The sequence below is a fragment of the Aotus nancymaae genome, unplaced genomic scaffold (genome assembly GCF_030222135.1).
Source record: "Aotus nancymaae isolate 86718 unplaced genomic scaffold, 86718_ANA_hifiasm-v0.15.2.pri h1tg000049l, whole genome shotgun sequence".
NCBI classification, from domain to species: domain Eukaryota; kingdom Metazoa; phylum Chordata; class Mammalia; order Primates; family Aotidae; genus Aotus; species Aotus nancymaae.
The window spans coordinates 23,522,493-23,539,949 of NW_026988463.1; positions in this window are offsets into that span (position 1 = coordinate 23,522,493).

The window sequence follows — 17,457 nt, forward strand, 5'->3', positions numbered from 1 at the left end:
GTGTTTTAGCAGCTGTGACAAATCTCCCATGAACAGACATGCAGTCAATAATTATTTTTCAGAGGCAGCCTTTGGTACTTGGAGTTAGAAGCAGGTGGGTACACATGCCTGGAGACGTCCAGGTAGACTTGGGATTTCCCAAGAGGGGAACATGCATCATTTTTCAAATATGCAGGAGTGGCATGGGGAAAAGAAGTAACTGGGAAACTCACACCTGGGTTTCTTGGCTTTTCAAGCATCTGTAAATACAGTCCCTGTACGTGAAACCTTCCATGAATGTTGGGAACGCCTTTTAGCATCTAGAGGAGGCTGATTCGTATAGGCTCAAGGTCTAAAAGAAACCAGAAGCGCTGGGAAAACTGGCTAGCCATGTGCAGAAAGCAGAAACTGGACCCCTTTCTGACACCTTACACTAAAATTAACTCCAGATGGATTAAAGACTTAAACATAAGACCTAACACCATAAAAACCCTAGAAGAAAATCTAGGCAAAACCATTCAGGACATAGGCGCAGGCAAGGACTTCATGACCAAAACACCAAAAGCATTGGCAACAAAAACCAAAATAGACAAATGGCACCTAATCAAACTCCACAGCTTCTGCATGGCAAAAGAAACAGTCATTAGAGTGAATCGGCAACCAACAGAATGGGAAAAAATTTTTGCAGTGTACCCATCTGACAAAGGGCTGATATCCAGGATTTACAAAGAACTAAAACAGATTTACAAGAAAAAAACAAACAAGCCCATTCAAAAGTGGGCGAAGGATATGAACAGACGCTTTACAAAAGAAGACATACATGAGGCCAACAAACATGAAAAAATGCTCATCATCTCTGGTCATTAGAGAAATGCAAATCAAAACTACATTGAGATACCATCTCACGCCAGTTAGAATGGCGATCATTAAAAAATCTGGAGACAACAGATGCTGGAGAGGATGTGGAGAAATAGGAACACTTTTACACTGTTGATGGGAGTGTAAATTAGTTCAACCATTGTGGAAGACAGTGTGGCGATTCCTCAAGGACCCAGAAATAGAAATTCCATTTGACCCAGCAAACCCATTACTGGGTATATATCCAAAGGATTATAAATCCTTCTACTATAAGGGCACATGCACATGAATGTTCATTGCAGCACAGTTTACAATAGCAAAGACCTGGAACCAACCCAAATTCCCATCGATGATAGACTGGACATGGAAAATGTGGCACATATACACCATGGAATATTATGCAGCCATCAAAATCGATGAGTTTGTGTCCTTTGTAAGGACATGGATGAACCTGGAAACCATCATTCTCAGCAAACTGACACAAGAACAGAAAAATCAAACACCGCATGTTCCCACTCATAGGCGGGTGTTGAACAATGAGAACACATGGACACAGGGAGGGGAGCACTACACACTGGGGTCTATTTGGGGGAAATAGGGGAGGGACAGTGGGGGGTGGGAAGTTGGGGAGAGATAGCATGGGGAGAAATGCCAGATATAGGTGATGGGGAGGAAGACAGCAAATCACACTGCCATGTGTGTACCTATGCAACAATTTTGCATGTTCTCCACATGTACCCCAAAACTTAAAATACAATAAAAAAAAAACAAAAAACAACACACACATGTATATACACACACACATCCATATGTTATGATTTTCTTTAAACTCTAGTATTATTAGGCAGGGTAGTAGACACACTGATAAGACTTTAACTGTTATTCTTTCAATGGTACATAGGCATCATATAATAAACTTTATGTGTTTGACATATTTCATAGTAAATTTAAGGTAAAAAGGAAAAAAAGAAAATTAATTTTGCAGCTCAGCAATTCTACTTATAAACTCTATAGAAACTCAGCCGGGCGTGGTGGCTCACACCTGTAATCCCAGCACTTTGGGAAGCTGAGGCGGACAGATCATTTAAGGTTGAGAGTTCAAGGCCAGCCTGGTCAACATGGTGAAACCCTATCTCTACTAAAAATACAAAATTAGCCAGGTGTTGTGGCACATTCCTGTAATCTCAGCTACCCTAGAGGCTGAGATGGGAGAATTGCTTGAACCCAGGAGGAGGAGGTTGCAGTGAGCTGAGATTGCACCATTGTACTCCAGCTTGGGTGAGAGAGACTCTATATCAAAACAAACAAGCAAACAAAACCGTAGGGAAACTCTTGCACATGAGCTAAAATATACATATATAAGAATACTCTGGAACAATCCAATAGTGTGGGCCTAAAACCTAAATAAAGGCTATTAGTAAGGAATGGAAAAAAAAAAAAAGAAAAAGAAACCAGAAGCAGGTTACAAGTGGCTAGAGTTCTTAATTTCTCTAGTCCCCTCCCCACTTAGGTCCATAGAGGAAGGTAGTTCTGCTAATGCTTCTGTTTTCTTAGCAGTTTGGGGAGGGAGTTTATGCATTTGGGCAAGGCATGGCTTACTTCCTCATTGGGTGATCCAGAGGCAACTCTTACACCTTTACCTCTTTCTCTTTCTGTGGTCATCCTTCCTCCACCTCTCCCTGTCTTCCTCCCTTCTTGTCTTTCTCTCTGCTTCCTTCTATCTGCCTTCCTTCCTCTTGTGGACCTATCTGCTTCCAGGTACAACAAGGGTTGGCATTTCCTTCTCCTTGTAGAGACCAGGCAGACTCTTCTGTAGTTTACACCAGCTTTTCAACCTGTAACTGGGTGGGGAAATCTGGGTCATGCTGGTCTCAAAGTCTAGATTTGTAAGGGAAGCCATGAGATGCTCTCCAATTCAGCTTCATAAGCAAAACTAATTCTGCAGTTGATCCTCCTCTGGCTCTTTGCATCTTTCCCTCACATAGGTTAGAATCCACAGCAGGAGGAAAGGGCATGACTGATGTCCCTGAATTTTCAACACATGGATGGCTGGCTGGGAACTCTAAAAAATTCCACACAAGGACTAGCCCTTGAAGACTAAGTACAATGTGGGAAAACACATTTCTTATTATATCACAATATCATAGAGATATTTATATTTTTCTTGGGGTCAAGAAAGGTTCATTTTCTCAGTGACCTGGGGTGAAGCCAGGTTGGGAAAGCAAGGGAAACTTGCCTCAACACGGGCTATTGCATGCAGTGGATGCATTTTTTAAATTTAAATTTTATGGCTTTTTGCTAAGATTCATGGTTAAAAAAAAAAAAAAAAGGAATATGGGTTACTTACTTCCTAAAGGATAATTAAAAATTAGGCAGGTGTGGTGGCTCATGCCTGTAATCCTAGCACTTTGGGAGACCAAGGTGGGTAGATTGCTTGAGCTCAGGAGTTTGAGACCAGCCTGGGAAACATGGCAAAACCCCATCACTACTAAAAAACAAAAATTTAGCCAGGCGTGATGGTGTACACCTGTAGTCCTGGCCACTCGGAAAGTTGAGGCGGAGAATTGCTTGAATCTGAGAGGTAGAGGCTGCTGTGAGCCAAGATTTAACCATTGCACTCCAGCCTTGGCGACAGAGTGAGATTCTGTCTAAAATAAAAAAAAAATAAATTTTTATTTTTTTAATTTACTTACATATTTTTGAGACAGGGTCTTGCCCTGTCACCGAGGCTGGAGTGCAGTGGGGCAATTATGGCTCACTGCAGCCTGGAACTCCTGGACTCAAGCCATCCTCCCACCTCATCCTCTTAAGTAGCTAGCACCACAGGTATGTGCCATCACACCTGCCTAATTTTTAAATTTTTTGTGGAGATGGAGTCCCACTATGTGGCCCAGGCTGGTCTCAAACTCCTGGCTTCAAGTGATCCTCCTGTCTCAGCCTCCCATATAGCTGGGACCAGAGGTGCATACTCTTTTTTTAAAAAAAAATTTTGAGATGGAGTTTCACTCTTGTTGCCCAGGCTGGAGTGCAATGGCACGATCTTGGCTCACTGTAGCCTCTGCCTCCGGTTTTATGTGATTCTCCTGCCTCAGCCTCCTGAGCAGCTGGGATTACAGGCATGTGCCACCTCACCTGGGTAATTTTTGTGTTTTTAGTAGAGATGGGTTTCTCCATGTTGTCCAGGCTGGTCTTGAACTCCTGACCTTAGGTGATCCACCTGTCTCGGCCTACCAAAGTGCTGAGATTACAGGTGTGAGCCGCGGCTCCCGGCCATTTCAACATTTTTTTCAGATGGAGGGTACATGTGCAGCTTTGTTGGGTATATTGCATGATGCTGAGGTTTGGGCTACAAATGATCTTTTCACCCAGGTAGTGAGCATAGTACCCAACATGTAGTTTTTTAACCCTTGCCCTCTTCGCCCTTCCTCCCTCTATTAGTCTCCAGTGTGTGCCACTCCCATCTTTACTTTACATCTCCATCTGTACCCAATGTTTAGCTTCCACTTATAAATCAGAACACGCAGTATTTGGTTTTTCTATTCCTACATTAATTCTCTTAGCATAATGTCCTCCAGTGACATCCATGTTGTTGCAGATGATATTGATAGATGCAGAAGGTAGTTATGGGAGGATCCTGGGAGAATCTCTGATCCACCCTACAAGTGTTTACATCAGATGCTTTTGTGCAGATGAGGGAACCTGCTCAGGGCCTTGTGTGGGCATGCCCACGATGGACTGGGGGCTCACCTGTACACTGGGAGAATGGAGTGGAGCCACTGGGGATTTGTACCTTATGCAGGGGGGAGGAGCCTGGCCTCTACAGCTTGTGTGTGTGGTGGCCTGGTATTTAATTTGTGAGGTGGGAGCCTGTTGGCAAGACCCCTTCTTTTTTTCACTGGGAGCTTTCTTTTAATAAATTCCACTTTTGGCCAGGTGTGGTGGCTCACACCCATAATCTAAGCACTTTGGGAGGCCAAGGTGGGCGGATCACCTGAGGTCAGGAGTTCGAGACCAGCCTGACCAACATAATAAAACCCTGTCTCTACTAAAAAATACAAAAAAATTAGCCGGGCATAGTGGTGGCACCTGTAATCCCAGCTATTCGGGAGGCTTAGGAAGGACAATTGCTTGAGCCTGGGAGGCAGAGGTTGCAGTGAGCCAAGATTGTGCCATTGCACTCCAGCCTGGACAACAAGAGTGAAACTCCATCTCAAAAAATAATAATAATAATAATAAATGAAATAAAATAAATAAATTTCACTGTCCTCACCTTTCAATGTGTCCGTGTGCCTAATCTTTCCTGGTCCTGTGACAAGAACCCAGATTTTAGCTGGGAGCAAAAAATCCTGCATCAATAGGACTTTGATCTTTTTTATGACTGTGTAGTATTCCATGGTGTAAATGTACCACATTTTCTTTATCCAGTCCACTGTTGGTGGGCACCTAGGTTGATTCTATATTCTGGCTATTGTGAATTAATGTACAAGTGCAGGTGTCTTTTTGGTAGAATGATTTATTTTCCTTTGAGTAATACCTAGTAGTGTGACTACTTGGTTGAATGGTAGTGCTATTTTAGTTCTTTGAGAAATCTCCAAACTGCTTTCTATGGTGGTTGAACTAATTTACATTCCTACCAACAATGTATGAACTTTCCCTTTCCCTGCAGCCTGGCTAGCATCTGTTATTCAGAATACTCTTTAAATGACTGCTACATCTTCCCTGCCTCATAATCACCACCCTGTTACTGTCACTTCTGTGGATTACTTACCCAGTAAGGTCTCTACAGCCAAGCCCTAGACACTGCTTTTGGGGAAACTGACATTAAGATACTAGAAGACCTCTTGAGTGACAAATGTTTGGAGCACTAAACATTGGTAAGTGGAAATCCGATTGATTTCTTTCTTGCCTTATCTAGCTTCTCATCCAGAGTAAAGGGACTATGAATGTCAAGTTAAGAAAATAGTTAAAGAGATTTTAATGGTACATTTAGCATAGCTTGAGGAATTAAAAAATAGGAAAGGCATGATTTGGGGCAAAGGTATATGACAGAGGTCATCACTTTTATTTGAATTCTATAGCAAGTGCTAGCAATAATAGTGGCGGAACTTTGCCAACCATGGGAATTATTAAAAATTTCAAATCTTTTTCAGTTATATGAGGTTGAAAATAATGGTATCATGTTTGCTGTTTTAATTCATGTTTCTTTAGTTATAGTTGGAAGAGAGCATTTTTTTCTTATATTTACTAATCACTTAATTTTTCTGTAACCTGACTATTGTACAAATTACTAAACAAATCATTTTGATGGTAGATATTTAGATCAACTCTGCTTTTTAACTATTATAAGAAATGCTACAATATGCATGGGGAAAAAATCCAATCTTCCTCGTAACTAGGGTGCTGCAAATTGAAAGAACAACATCATTTTTCTATACTTTTTTTTGTCATAAACATTGAAATGTTTGGTAATGCCCTGTGTATACAGTTTTTGCAGGAAAATTGGCATTAAGATTGACAGTGTAAATTGGTACACTGTTTTGAAGGGCAGTGGAGCAATTTCTATCAAAATTTAAAATATGCTATCCATTATTTCAGCATTTTGAGAGAATTTGTCCTGCAAATATGCTTACATGAAATTGCAAATATTATGTTTTACTTGATGTATGTGTGTGTGTGCACATGCGTGCATTTGTGCATGCATGCATGCTAGTGTATGTGTAAAGAGTAGGTTAGCCAAGAAGGAGAATTACTCAAGGCTGCTGACTGACTCCTTCCTCAATCCAATCCTGAAGATGATGCAGAAGAGAGATAAAAGTTCAAGCATCATAGAACCTAACTAAAATGATGGAAGTCATTTGGAGAGGGAGCAAATGGTTAACTGTCATGTCAGTATGAAAGAGAAAGAGAGGCCCAGGTGCCATAGATGGCAGATAGGCAGGGTGAGGTGAACGCTCTTTTTGCTACTTGAGCATGGTGTGAGTCTGAGGCAGTTGGAGCAATAGCAAGGCAGGGCAGGAGTGCTGTGGAAGTGGTGAGCTTGTAGCTGAGTCCAAAGCTCATACCACTTGCTGCATGACAAGCAGTCTGTTGAGGGACAAGGTGTTGGGGCAAGGAAGGCAGCTTTATTTTGGAGAGTCAGCAAACTGAGAAGATGGTGGACTAGTGCCTTAAAGAGGCATCTTAAGCTAATATGAATTTTGGGCTCCTTTATGATAGGGGAAAGGGGAAGAGGAGTGCGGTTGAGATCAAAAGATGACTGATGACCACAGGCATCTGGGTGGCATTGGTCAAGTCACAATGCTCCTATAAATCTTTAACATAACATTGATACTAGTGTGTGCACCCTCCTTCTCTCCTCGATAGTTTTGGAAGGGACTATGATCATCCTTGCTTTAAGGTTAAACTATAAACTAAACTCCTCCCATAGTTAGCTTGGCCTATCCCATAGTTAGCTTGGCCTATCCCATAGTTAGCTTGCAGAGATAAGCACCAGCAGTTAACGTAAAAGATAACATCATGGGGATGGAAGGTTAGGAAAAAAATGGAGTTAGTCACGCGAGGCCTCTTTTTGACTGTTGCAAGCTGATACTGAGATCTCTACCTTGGCCCCTAGATAGTCCTCAAACCACCATTGTGAAACTATAACTGAGAAAATTATTACAGTGACAGAGATCTGACCTAACCAATTCCATCTAGTTTCTAACCTCCATGCTGTCCTTGTTCATTCCTGGGAACTTTGGGAGGAGCTTAGTTTATAGTTTAACTTTGAAACAAAGATGATAACAGCCCTTTCCCAAAATAAATCCCCTTCCTCCCTGAGGACTGGACTGCCTTTGCAGGACTAAAAAATAAGCCACAAAATTAGAAATTATAGTTCAGGAGTCATGTAGCTGGAGGGTGCAACAGTCTGACCCTCCCCAAATTTCTCCTGGGGATAGCATCACAGTTGTAAAACCTAAGATCAGTGCTTGAGATATTTTGCAGGCCCTGCACTTGAGGGATCATCTGGTACCACCCACATTGATAAACTGGCTCATCTGATCTTGTGGATCCCACCCAGGAACTGACTTAGTGCCAGAGGACAGCTTAGACTCCCTATGACTTCATCTCTGACCCAACCAATTAGCACTCTTGACTCACTGGTCCCTACCCACCAAATTATCGTTAAAAACTCTGATTCCCAAATTCTTGGGGAGACTGATTTGGTAATAATAAAACTCTGGTCTCCCACACAGGTGGCTCTGCATGAATTACTCTTTCTCTATTGTAATTCCTCTATCTTGATAAATTGGCTCTGTCTAGGCAGTGGACAAAGTGAACCCTTTGGGCGGTTACAGTCCCTACAGAGGACAGTATCCCAAGGAGAACAGCACTGTCTGCAGCTTAGGAACTGGTCCATTTCCTGGGCTGGGAATGGTGACTCATGTCTGTAATCCTAGCACTTTGGGAGGCTGAGGCGGGCAGATCATGATGTTAGGAGTTTGAGACCAGCCTGGCCAACATAATGAAACCCTATCTCTACTAAAAATACAAGGAATTAGCTGGGCATGGTGGCACATGCCTGTAATCCCAGCTACTTGGGAGGCTGAGGCAGGAGAATTTGCTTAAATCTGAGAGGCAGAAGTTGCAGTGACCAGAGATCATGCCATTGCACTCCAGCCTGGGAGACAGTGTGAGACTCCATCGCAAAATAATAATAATTATAATAAAATAAAAAATAAAATAAAATTCTAAGCTCCCCCCACTACCCCTAACTGACTGAACAGACCCTCTCTGTGCCAAGGAGACCCCAGAGAAACCTGAACAACGGAATTCCTGGCCATGACTGGAAGGGAGGTCAGATGTCTCCTCCTTTTGGAGTTTAGGCACAACTGACCCATAGTAACATTAAAATAGAGATCATATAAGACTGCCAAAATAGACTCGTTGTGGCAGTAAGACACCAAATTCCAATCTGACTCTGGTATAGCGTCACATGACAGATAGCAGGCCCTGAAGGAAATCAAAATATTTTACCCCAGAATATATTTTTTGACATATTTTGAAATGGCTCTACAAAGCCATCTTTTATAGGGGAAATTTGCATCTCTAGAGCATCTCCTTTAATGCAGCCAGGCCTTTCAGCATGGCTCTAAGAGAGATTAACTAAGAGTGTGACATCTTTTAAGATCTGAAAAGAAACACTTACCATCTATTCTTTTTGAAGGCTGCTTCCAATGAGGCTTCATCTACATAACAAGAACCTTGGTCTCCACAACCCCCCTTAACTCAGGCATTTCTTTCTATAGACTTAAGTCTTTAGAAAAAGCTTAACTCTTTCAACCAATTGCCAATCAGAAAATTTTTGAATACACTTATGACCTGTGAGTTCCCCCAAATCCCTGCTTTGAGATGTCCTGTCTCTTTAGGCTGAACCAATGTGCACCTTCCATGTATCAATTTATATTTTTACCTACAATTCCTGTCTTTCTAAAATGTACAAAACCAACTTGTAACCTAATTGCCTTGTGTTACCAGTTGAAGATGTCCAGGTTCTTGGTGTCTTGAACAAAGAATTGGACAAAATGCACAAACAAAGCAAGGAAAGAATGAAGCAATGAAAGCAGATGTTGGAAACAAATGCTTGGTGCCACAGAAGAACTGGTATTCAGACAAAAAGTTTTCTCAGCAAGGCAGTTTACTTCTGCAGGAGGGTTCTGGCTGTGTCAGTCATGATTGCAAGAGTGCACTGAACAAAGGAGAAAAGGGGTTTTTATCCCTAATGCGGTTCCTGTCCCTGTGTCCTTCCCCTATTGGCTAGGGTTGGACCACACAATCTAAGCTGGTCCCCGTTGGCTAAGACTTAAACTTTTCTGAATATGGTAAGCGTGTGATTTATAAGGGAAGGAGGAGGTGGGAGTGGTTTGTCTGTTATAGTACCAGGCATGTCTGGACATGTCTGGGCATGTCAGGGCACAATTAGAGCAGGAGGGTTGTTTGCAAGCTGGAAACAAGAAAGTATAAGGAGGTTGGGCTTTTGAACAAATGATAAGAACATTATACAATTAAACCTTTTGAAGAGGAACTTATTATTCCTAACAGAGAGATTTATTGAAAATGGAAGTACACTCCACAGTGTAGAAATTGGCCGAGACATAGGGGCTCAAGAGTCTCATTACAGAATTTTCTGGGGTTTAAATATCCTCTAGAGGTTTCTATTGGTTACCTGATATATGCTCTATGTAAATAAAGAGGATGAAGTAAAGTTACAAAGTCATTTACTCATTGTACAGCCTATGTAAATGGAGAAGATATTTCCTGTCATAGCTGAAGTGTTTCCACTTGACTTGGTTTTAGGAAATCAGCATGAATCTGCCTTATGTTCCCTGCCTCCAGATCCTATTCTCTCTTTTTTTCTTTATGAGATGAAGTTTTGTGCTTGTTGCCCAGGCCGGAGAGCAATGGTGAGATCTTGGCTCACTGCAACCTCTGCCTCCCGGATTCAAGCAATTCTCCTGCCTCAGCCTCCTGAGTGGCTGGGATTATAGGCATGCACCGTCATGCCTGGCTAATTTTTTTTTGTATTTTTAGTAGAGACAGGGTTTTACCATGTTGGTCAGGCTGGTCTCGAACTCCTGACCTCAGGTGATCTGCCTCAGACCCTATTCTCTTGCTTCAGGACACACTTTCCTGGGACCTCTTGAGGCTGTTCCCAGGGCCATGGTCACTCACACAGGCTCCGAATAAGCCTCTGATTTACAGAGTTTGAATGTTTTCATCAACACTGCTGAAGCCCATTCTAGTGAGGATGACAGATAGTAAGCAAGTAAACAAAATAATAACACAACAACAATAAATGAAAAGAAAAACTTACATACTAATAATACAATTAAGATAATTGTATGTGGTAGACAGCAATGTGTGGGTAGAACAGGGATGCTTTATGTGGGGCAGGGGTGTCAGGGTGAGGCTTTCTGAGGAAGTGATGGTTGAATCAAGATCTGAAGTAGGAGTCAGCTCTGTGAAGATCTGGTGAGAATGAGGCAGGCGAATAGGGTATGAAGACAGAGAACTTAAGGCCAATTTGTGCTAATTTCCTAAAAGAGAAAACACCAAGTTCTGGGGGCAGGAAATCAAAGGCCAATTAACACCAACTTCCTAAAGGCAAACCAAAAGGGAAAACCCCGTCTCCCCATCCCGAGTAATAAAGGATCAAAGGCTACTTTCCCTACATACAGCCTTCCCTCTTCCACCTTGTCTCAGATGGAAAGGGAGGTCTTGGATTGGCCTCAGGCCAAGCAGGGACCATCCCTTCATCTACATAGGGCATCAATTCACCTCAGTTTTTAATTAGCCACAGGCCGAATCCTTCATCCAGATAAGGGGTAGCTGATAAGAAACTAAAATGGAATACTTAAAGCCCAGAACACTTTGTATCTGGGCCCTTGAGCTCTTTGCTTTGGTCCACTCCCACCCTGTGGGGTGCTTTCCCACTTTGATAGATTCCTACTTTCACTGCTTCCTTCCTGCATTTTATTCCTCTGCCACTTGGTGAGTTTTGTTCAATATTTTGTTCAAAACGCCAAAGACTTATACAACTCATAGTCAAGACCCTATGCTGGAACATGTTCCAGGTAGGAGAAGCATCTGCAAAAGCCCTGAGGCAAGAATGGCACATTCTTCTACCTTCTCTTCTGTTTTCTCCTCCTCACTTCTCATTTCTAGTCAATTATTTCTTAATTTAAAAAATTTTTATTATTACTATTTTTTGAGATGGAATCTCGCTCTGTCACCCAGGCTGGAGTGCAATGGCACGATCTCGGCTTACTGCAACCTCCACCTCCCAGGTTCAAGCGATTCTACTGCCTCAGCCTCCCGAGTAGCTGGGATTACAGGCACCCACTACCAATTTAAAAATATGAAAACTAGTGGGCTAATTTTCATATTTTTAGTAGAGATGGGGTTTTGGCATGTTGGCCAGGTTGGTCTCCAACTCCTGATCTCAGGTGATCCGCCTACCTTGGCCTCCCAAAGTGCTGGGATTACAGGCATGAGCCACTGGACCCAGCCTCTAGTAAATTATTGAATAAATGTCTACACTGTAGCAACAATGTCCTCATAATCTTAACCCCTGTGACCCAGTTACTGCTCCTACAGCTTGGCTGAAACTGTTCCAATGGCCTCCAATGTTATTAGCAGTGGCCAATCCATACAGATTGGCAGCCACCTCAGTTCTTGCCTCCTCAGAAGACAGAATTTGACTGAGGAGCATAAGGCAGAAGGAGAGATGGAGGCAAGTTTTAGAGCAGGAATGAAAATTTATTTGTTTATTTGTTAATTTTTATTTTTTGAGACGGAGTCTTGCTCTCGTCACCCAGGCTAGAGTACAGTGGTGCAATCTCGGCTCAATGCAATCTCTGCCTCCTGGGTTCAAGCGATTCTTCTGCCTCAGCCTCCCAAGTAGCTGAAATTACAGGCACATGCCACAATGCTCAGGTAATGTTTGTGTTTTTAGTAGAGATGGGGTTTCATCACGTTGACCAGGCTGGTCTCAAAGTCCTGACCTCAGATGATCCACCCGCCTTGGCCTCCCAAAGTATTGGATTACAGGCATGAGCCACAGTGCCTGGCCTGAAAAATTTTTAGAAAGCTTTAGAGCAGGAATGAAAGGAAGTAAAGCACACTTGGAAGAGGGCCAAGTGGGTGACTTGAGAGAGTCCAGTGTGCAGTTTCATCTTTTGACTTGGGGTTTTATACATTGGCATATGTCTGAGTTGCTACTTCTTCCCTGATTCACCCCTTGGGGTTAGCTTTCTGCTTGCATGGTGGCCTGTCAGTGTTTGTCGGGGGTACTGTGTGCGGTGTGTTCACTAGAGTTGTACACATGCTCACTTGAGGCATTCTTCTCTTACCGGCTGATTGTCACTAGGAGGTCATATACCAGTTAAACTCTGCCATTTTGCCTCTTAGTGTGCATTGAGCCCTTGAGCCCACTCACCCAACTCCTGAGATCTTATCAGGGAGCTGCTGATCTCCAATTTCAGGGCTTTTTTCTATCTATAGAGAGACTGCCTTTCCCTGGCACTGGCTACAACCAATTATTATTTTAGAGAGGCAATTAACAACTGCCTGACCATTACCTGATGATTGCCTGATATTCCTGGTTCAGGGGGTAGTGGGACAGGGGGAGCCCTCTCCTGCCCTGCTCATGCCTGATGAGCTACCTACTGTAACAATGTCTTCCTAGGTGTGACAGTGACCTGAGAATAAGGAAAATGAAACAGAGAGAATGTTGGACCCCAAGTCCCTTTGTCCAGTAGCTGGACATCAGTAGCTCAGCCTCATTCTCTGAGACAGTAGATCTTTACCAAGGTAGGGAGCATAGGAAAAAGGTTTTTAAAGTATGAAAGCCCCCTTAGACTCCCGTTAAGCTGAATTGGGTGCCCATCTTTGTGTTTCTCTAGTCTCTGGCCATAGCTGTTCTCGCTTGCCTTTACCTTTGTATGGAACGTTCTTTCTCTTTGATCTTTACTAGGCTGCCTATTTCTCATTATTTAAACTGTGATAGATGGAATTATAGATTCAATCTACCTGTGATAGATTGGTCCCACATTGTCCCCTTTTTTTTTTTGAGATGTAATCTCACTCTGTCACCCTAGCTGGAGTGCAGTGATGTGCAACCTCCGCCTCCCAGGTTCAAGTGACTCTCTCCTGCCTCAGCCTCCCGAGTAGCTGGTATTATAGGCATCCAACAACACACCTGGCTAATTTTTGTACTTTTAGTAGAGATGGAGTTTTGCCATATTGCCCAGGCTGGTCTTGAACTCCTGGGGTCAAGGAATCCACCTACCTTGGCCTCCCAAAGTGCTGGGATTATAGGCGTGAGCCACTGTGCCCAGCCTTTCCCTTGTAATAGTATCATGCATCTATTTGTCATGGCCTCCTGGTGGGTAGCATCTACTTTCCTGTCTCTTGGTTGTTACTTTGGCTATTGGGATATTAGTAGACATGATGCAAGCAGAGGCTTGGGATGTGCTAGGTGGGCTGGACTTCCTGCATTCCCGTCATTACTGTAGGATGGAAACACTCCTGGAGTCCAGCCCATCCCCCCAAAAGGGGAGACAGTGCAGCACACATGAACCCAACCCAGCCTGGATCACCCAAACCCCAGCTAACCCACAGATGTGTGAGCAAAAAATTAATACAAGTCTGACATAAATATAACTCAATACATACAAACTGAATAAATAAATATTGCATATACTGCAATTGTTTATAGGCTTATCTGTGAGCTCTTTGGGGTCGAGGGTAGGAATGTTGCTGAATAATAGGGGCCACCAATGGTCCAGGTAAGCAGTAGGCACTCTGAATTCTTTTTGGAGGAGGTCTGAGTCTTCTTCAGGCATCTCTTTAGCAGCCTCATCTTTCATTTGTTGACTATTCAGGCAGGAGTCAAGACAGAATCTTGCTAAATTTTCATGGATTTCAGAGCTTGGTCCCCTGAGTCCTGATTTTATGGCCCTTTTCTTATTGACATGAATTCTTATGTGCATTCTGTGCTTTGAGTGATCTTCAAGGCTAGACATTCTCCTAAGCTACTAGGTACCCAGGACATGATGCAGAATGATCTGAGGGTCTGCATGGTGATAAGGGGCGATTTGATGTCTGTTCATCATGGAGGATGGGATGGACAGATACATTCCCACTTGTCATCAGTGACAATAGCAATGCTACCTGATGTATAGGTCTCCTTGGGCACTACCATTGTGCATTAAAATGTCTGTGGTGGACTGTACTTTGTCTGAGTGTCTTGGTTCTGGCCTTGGGGATTTAAAAGAGGAATTGACTCACATTGGCTTTGTTGGCTAGACAAAGCTCTGGATGATAATTTTAAAGTGAGATATCTGTATAGAGAACGCTAACTAAGATCTACCTGCATGAGGTGGAAATTGTTTGCTTTTCTGTCCAACATATTTTCTTTTTTCTTTTGCTTTTTCTTTGAGAAAATGACCTTTCTCCATTGGATACTGTATTGGTGGGATGGTCAAATGTGGTACTTATCTTAATTTAGATTGCCATCAAAGTAATCTTAGGTAAAGGAGTTGAGTTCAAGCAGTTTATTTGGGATGTGATTTTTGAGAGAGATTTGGGATCTTGAAATGAGACGTTCATAGTGTGCTTGCATCTGTCTACTGAAATTATAGGCAAACTCAGGTGAGTCAAGAAGATAGGGTATCTCAACACCATCTTCCTTTTTTTTTGAGATGAGTTTCACTCTTGTTATCCAGGCTGGAGTACAATGGTGCAATCTCGGCTCACCACAACCTCCAGATTCAAGCGATTCTCCTGCCTCAGCCTCCTGAGTAGCTGGGATTACAGGTGAATGCCATCACACCTGGCTAGTTTTGTATTTTTAGTAGAGGTGGGGTTTCTCCATGTTGGTCAGGCTGGTCTCACACTCCCGACCTCAGGTGATCTGCACGCCTTGGCCTCCCAAAGTGCTGGGATTACAGGAGTGAGCCACTGAGCCCAGTCCCTTCTTCTTCTTCTTCTTCTTCTTCTTCTTCTTTTTTTAATTTTTAAATTTTAATTTCTGTGGGTACATAGGAAATACAGAGCAGCATTTTCTTAGTGCCATTTCCTTTTCTGGCTAAATGGTGGACCCAAGTCCCAAGCTGGTCCAATCAGATACCCTCTTTCTGAAATCTTGAGGAGAGTAGGATAAGGAATGGGAAATGATTGGCCTCTGTTCACCTCCATGATGGAATCCAGGAGTGACTGGTCACTAGTTCTTGCCACCCACATGCTCAGAGTGGCTCCAATTTACATCCTTTTGGTTGTTCAGTTTTTCCTTCAGTTTTCTGAGCTTCCCCATAAATTTTTCCAATAAATTCTGTTTTTATTAAAGTAACTAGAGCTCATTTCTATGTTGTGCATACTAAACACCCTGACAGATTTCCTGAGTGTCTTAGTCTATTTTCTGTTTCTATAACTGAATACCTGAGACTAGGTAATTTATTTTATTTTATTTATTAATTTATTTTTGAGAGGAGATCTCATTCTGTCACCCAGGCTAGAGTGCAGTGGCATGATCTTGGCACACTGCAACGTCTGCCTCCTGGGCTCAAGTGACCCTCCCACCTCAGTCCCCCAAGTAGCGAGGACCACAGGCACATGACACAATGCCTGGCTAATTTTTTTTTTTTAGAGATGGGGTTTTACCATGTTGGCCAGGCTGGTCTTGAACTCCTGGGCAATCTGCCCACCTCAGCCTCCCGAAGTACTGGGATTATAGGCATGAGCCACCATGGCCTAGACTGGGTAATTTATACAGAAAAGAAATGTATTTCTTACAGTTTTGGAGGCTAGGAGGTCCAACGTAAAGTGGCTGTCACTGGTGAAGGCCAGTAAAGGCCTTCTCACTGGTGGAGACTCTTTGCAGAGTCCAGAGGTGGCGCAGGATATTATGTGGTGAGAAGGCTCATGAGAGATGGACAAACTGGCTTTGGTAACAGACCCACTCTTCTGACAGCTAACCCTCTTTCTCAATAACCCATTCATCCATCAGTTCATAAATGGAGTAGTTCATTCATGAAGGCAGAGCCCTTATGACCCGATCAATGCCCATAGGTTCCACTTTTCAACACCACTACATTGAGAGTCAAGTTTGCAACAGATAAATTTTGGGGGACATGCCCAAACCATAGCCCTGGATCTACTTCATTGGTAAGTGTCAGAAAATTTTCATATGGCTGGAAATGAAAATGACATACTTTGAACTCTCAGCAAGAAATCAGGCCAGGGAATAGTCTTTGCTCAAATTTGCCGAAGAGTTCAAGATCCAGCCCTCATCCTTTGCTTTTGCTTTAGTTAACTTACTTTCCCTAGTGTATCCTACTTATCACCCTGAGCTAATCATGAGTCTCTGATATTGCTTTTGGATAGTCATATAACGTAGTATGGTATAGTATAATACAATATAGCATGGCATGGCATAGTAGCTAAGAACATGGAAGCTACTGGAGCCAGACTATCTGGGTTCAAATCCCAGCACTGCAGTTTACTGATTATATGATCCCCAATGAGTTACTTGGTCTCTGTGACTCAGTTTTTTAAAAACTCTAAATATGAATAATAATAGTACCTATATAGTACCATTGATGTGAAGATTAAAGGAGTTGACACAGTACTTGGCACATACAAAGTGCTATGTAAATATTAGTTATTGTTATACTTCTCTGTGTGAACTTTGGCCTACAAGTCCCTGTGATTTTTGGATTCCAAATCATGCTTCCTCAACCTGTGAAAAGCATAGATTAGCTGCCCTTTCTTGGACCTGGCTCAGTGTCTGCATTAGAGAAACGGGAAAAGTACATTCCAAAATCACCTACCATCATCTCATTTTCTAATAGGTTCAGAAAAAAATACCCAAATCACCTACTGTGTGCCAGGCATCATGACAGATATCTCTCTGAAGATCCTAACAAGACCCCTGAGAGACAGATACTATTATTCCCAACAGAAATGCTAGATTTTCCTCTAAGCCACAAAATGACAGGGGGATGGAGGCAGCAAACCACATTGCCATGTGTGTACCTATGCAACAATTCTGCATGATCTGCACATGTACCCCAGAACCTA